Raw genomic sequence first — 5,375 nt, forward strand, 5'->3', positions numbered from 1 at the left:
AAGACCAATTCAGATCATATCCCTCTTTTCCTCCAAATCTCCCAAATCAATTTAGTCTTTACCCAGCCTACATAATCCAACCTTCTTCTCTAACCCCTGCCTCTCTGATCTCATCTCCTACCCCTCTTTCCTCACTAGTCTGCTTTGGCCACAGTGCCTTCCTCCCACTCCTGCCTCAGGGCCCTCGCACTAGCCCTTCCCTCTATCTAGAACCTCCTCAGAGGTGTCAGCACAGTTCACCTACCCACTTCCTTCCAGTTTCTGCAACCAAGGATGTTGAGACTGTGGTGCAAACTTGAAGACTTCCAGGGGGTAAGCAACCTCAGTTGTTCAAACTTGTCCTTTCTCCACCACCAAAGACTTTACCCCTTCTCCTACCCAGAGTGGAGGTGCTACTATGAAGTCTGGGACACACACCCCAGCTTCAGTGACTCCTACACCCTGCATCTGTGGAACTACATGATCCAGGAAGGGAGGATATGTGGTTACACGCAGCTACTCACTGGCAGAGAATATCTACTGCCAGCACTGTCCCAGGTCCTACAGGGACCTGGTTCAAGGCCCAGCAGGCTTGGTGACTGGGGAGTTGGGTCCAGGAAACAAATAGAGCGAACAGTGGATCATTGCTGCCACATCAGGAAATTAAGCACTGCCAGGGGAGCCACAGTTTACCTTGATTGCCACTTTCCCTGGGGTGTAGGGCCTTACCCACAAGTCAGTTATGATTAGCTTCCCCTGTCTGAACTAGAGAAGTCCCAGAGACCTTTCGCCTGATTCTGTGTCAGGCACTGACCCTGACACCACTGAATCATGTGTGTGTGTGTACTATGGCTGAGGTGGCACTGCAGAGGGTGACAGCTTCCCAGGGCAACATGACCTAGTCTTCTATCAACTCTTGGTCTCTTTCTGATGTGGAACAAAGCCTGGCACACAGCAGCGCTCCAGAACTCTCAAGCGTAGTACATGGCACATCTGCATCAGCTGAGGCTTGAGTCTTTCTCTTTGGTCTCACTGACAAGGAGGACTGGGGCCCATGTCAAGTCCACTTTCTCACAGCAGCCCTGCAAAAGAGGGCACCACACTTACACATGGGCAGATTGAGGCTGGTGGAGATGGCAAACTCAAATAGGCACCTTCACAGCTACTTTCTGCACACTTCAGGGATTTGTAAGGAAGAGAGCTGGGAAGCAAAGGCACCCCACAGATTTCCCACTAGACTGAATTTGGAGTGCACTCCCTGACTTTCAGAGCCTGGGCTGAGCCTAGAGATGCTTTAGCGAAGTTGGTTCTCAGAATGACTCTGCTCAGTAGAGTTGATTTTTCCCACTTTACAGAGAGGCTAGGTGAATTTGCCAGAGTTGCACAGCTTAGAAATGTGGAATGTAAATGAATCTTTGACTCCAGAGCTCAGGCTGTTCTCTCCCCTGCAGTGAGCAGGAGGAGTCCCTGGAGAGAAAATCATGCCCTGACCCAGAGAGGAGGAGGAACAAGATGCCCCATCAGGGCAGATGCACACAGACCTTCATACTTGGTCCTGGTACCTGGGCCACCTCTTTAAAAAAAATAACTTTAAAAAATTTTGATAAAATGTACACACCATAATTCTTGCTATTTTAACCATTTTAAAGTGTATAATTAAGTGGCATTAAGTACATTCACATTGTTGTGCTAACAACACCACTCTCCGCCTCTAGAACTTTTCCATCATCCCAAAGTGAAGTTCTGTGCCATTACACTAACTCCCCACTCCCTACCCAGCTCCTCTGAACCCTCATAACCACTCTTGTAGTTTCCAGAATATCTCCATGGATGTGACTATTTTAGGGATGATGTATAAGGGAAATTGTGGTATATGTGTCCCTTTGTGCCTGGCTCATTTCACTTAGCATAATATTTTCAAGGTTCATGTAACATGCATCAGAATTCCATTCCTTTTTAAAGCTAAATAATATTCCTTTGTATGTATGTACCATACTTTTTAATCCATTCATATGGCCATGAACCCTTGGGTTGCTTTCACCTTTTGGCTATTGTCAATAATACTGTTACAAAGTACATGCAAATACCAGAGGTTCTGGTTTCCATACTTTTGAATACACAGCCAGAAAAGGACCTACTGATCCTATGGCAATGCTATGTTTAATTTTTTGGGAAGTGCCATTCTCTTTTCCACAGCAGCTGTACCAGTTTTTACTCCCATCAGTAATGCACAGGCTTCCAATATCTCCACACCCTTGCCAACATGTGTTCCCACAGGATTTTGCTTTGGCTGCCCCAGGGTTAGAGCTTGGCAGATTGAAGCTCAGGTGGGAGAAAGGCCTTAAAAAATTCCCAGAAATGTGAGTCTCAGTAAAGCCAAGGCTGTCTATGGGATGGGATCAAGGACTGTTATTGGAGAGACAAGAGTTCTTTGGTTCTGGGCTTCACAGCAAGATGCACGGGACAGGCCAGCAGATTCATGGAGTGGCCCCCTCCAAGACACATCATAATTGAAATGCCAAAGATTAAAGATAAAGAAATTATCTTAAAAGCAGCAAGAGAAAATCAGTTAGTTACCTAATAACTGTTTCCATAAGGGGTATTTCCACAAGACTGTCTGTTGAATTCCCAAAAGAAACCTTGCAGGCCAGAAGTTTGGCAAGGAATATTCCAAGTCATGAAAAGCAGAGACAAACAGCCAAGAGCCAAGATTGCTCTACCCAGCAAAGCCATCCTTTAGAAACAAAGGGCAGATAAATAGCTTCCCAGACAAGAAAAAAGTAAAGGAGTTCATCATTACTAAACCATTTTATATGAAATGTTAAAGGGACTTATTTAAGAAAGAGATTGAAAGTATGAACAATAACATGGCAAAAACATAGCTCTCAACAATTGAATCTAAAAAAAAATAAGCAAACAAGAACAAAGACAGAATCCTGGATACTGAGAACATTTTGATGGTTGCCGGAAAGGAGGGGCCTGGTGAGGAGGTGAGGGGATTAAGAAGTACAAATGGGTAGTTACAGAATAGCCATGGGGATGTAAAGTACAGTGTAGGAAATGGAGTAGCCAAAGAGCTTATATGCATGACCCATGGACAGGAATAAGGTGTGGGGAGGACCTGAGGGATTGAGGGGTGCTTGGTGCAAAGGGGGAAAATCAGGACAACCATAATAGCATAAAATATAATTTAAAAAAATAATGTTTGGTAGAATTCACCAGTGAAGGCATCTGATTATGGTCTCTTCTTTATTGGAAGATTTCTTTTTATTACTGATTCAATCCCATTACTCATTGTAGGTCTGCTTACATTTTTTAAATTTCTTTATGATTCAGTCTTGGTAAGTTGCATGTTTCTGGGAATTTATTCACTTTTTTTAGATTATCCAATTTGTTGTTACATAACTGCTCATTGTAGTCCCTTGGGATTCTTTGCATTTCTGTGGTATCAGTTGTAATGTCTCTTCCTTCATTTCTGATTGTTTTTGAGACCTCTCTTTTTACTTAGTCAAGCTATGGATGTGTCAATTTTATCTTCTCAACAAAAATAACTACTGTTTTGTTGACCTTTTATATCATTTTCCTAATCTCTATTTTCCTTATATCTAGTCCTATCTTTATTATTTCCTTCCTTTTGTTAACTTTGAGCTTTGAGCCTTCTAGATTTTTGAGGCACATTTATTTGAAATCTTTCTCTTTTTTTTCATGTAGTTTATTACTGTACACTGTTGTCTTAGGAGTGATCTTACTGCTTCCCATAAGTTTTGATATGTTGTGTTTTCATCTTCATTTGTCTCAAGACATGTTTTGGTTCCCCTTTTGATTTCTCCTTTGACCCACCAGTTTTTTAGGAGTATGTTATTTAATCTACCCACATTTGTGAATTTGCCTGTTTCTCTCCTTTTATCGATTTCTGGTTTTAACATATCATGGTTTGGAAAGATTAACTTGATATGATTTCAATCTTAAACTGGCAAGACTTGTTCTGCAGGCTAATGTATGATCTGTCCTGGAGCATGGTCCTGTGCACTTGAGAATAATGTGTATTCTGCTGGTTTTGGATGGAGTTTTCTGTGTCTTTTTGTTAGGGTCATTTGATATTTAGTGCTGCTGTTCAAGTCTGCTGGTTTTTTGTGTTTTGTTGAGTTTCTGTCTGGATGATCTATCTATTGTTGAAAATAGAGTATCTTAATATCTTACTATTCTTGTATTGCTGTCTATTCTCCCTTATTTCTTTTTATTGTGAAGGTGCTCTAATGTGTGGTGCCTATATATTTACAATTGTTACATCCTCTTGAAAAATTGATCCTTTATCATTTTTTGATGATCTTTGACTCTGGTGACTGTTATTTTTGTTTGTTTGTTTTACTTAAAGTTTTTTGTCTGATATAAGGTTTCCTACCCCTGTTCTCTTTTGGCTACTATTTGCATAAAATATCTTTTTGCAACCCTTCAGTTTCTGCCTATGTGTATCCATAAACCTAAAGTGAGTCTCTGTAGACTGCGTATAGTTTGACCTTTTAAAAAAAATTTATTCAGCCACTCTACATCTGCTGATTGGAAAATTTAATTCATTTAAATTTAACATGCCGCTAAGATGCTTCCCATTCCTTACAGAAAAAAGAAACTAAATGCTGACTTACAGAACTTGAAAGCAAAGCTCGTTCATGCAGCCCTCACTCTCAGACTGGAGCCCTGTTCTCTGTCGGCTCCTGGCAGACCCCGTTCTTCAGCCGGAAGGTGGTGTCTGGCGCACGCCCGCTTCGCTGAGAGCAACAGTTTCCCCTTATCTCCCTGCCCTTGTCCCCCGTCCCCTCTTTTATCTGCAAGTAAATTTTAAATGGGGGGAAATGACAGGTTGATCAGAGTAATTTCCAGAACGAACCCAGAAATACATTCTTCATAGCTGGGCATGGCTTTGTCAACAGGAGCACGTTGGGCTGGTGAGACTGAGTGGAGAATAAAAAGCATTATTGCCAGAAATGCAAGGCTGGGTCCATTTTCTTAGAAATGCAGAGTGGCTTCAAATAGTGTCATGGGACCAGAGGATTTTGTGCTGGCATGAATTCACTGATTTCAGTAAAAAATTCTCTTTTCAGGATTTAATGTTGTTACTGTCACACATCAATGTCCTTGAGTTATTCTCACTCGGACTTCCAAGTGTTGGGCCTCTGCACACACTGCCTCTGTTCACTCATGTAAACCCTGGTCTCCAGGCTTTGTTGCAGCTTCAGAACAGTGGGAAAGGAATTGGAAATGTCAATAAGATATCACACTGTGTATTGGTTTTGCACGGTTAATAGCTGAATGCTTTAACAACTTTATCAGTCCCACTTGCTTAACAAATATATTAAGAACTGGAACTGTTGTTCCAAGGGCCCCAAAGTAAGTAGGAC

The sequence above is a fragment of the Phyllostomus discolor genome, chromosome 7 (genome assembly GCF_004126475.2).
Source record: "Phyllostomus discolor isolate MPI-MPIP mPhyDis1 chromosome 7, mPhyDis1.pri.v3, whole genome shotgun sequence".
Taxonomy (NCBI): domain Eukaryota; kingdom Metazoa; phylum Chordata; class Mammalia; order Chiroptera; family Phyllostomidae; genus Phyllostomus; species Phyllostomus discolor.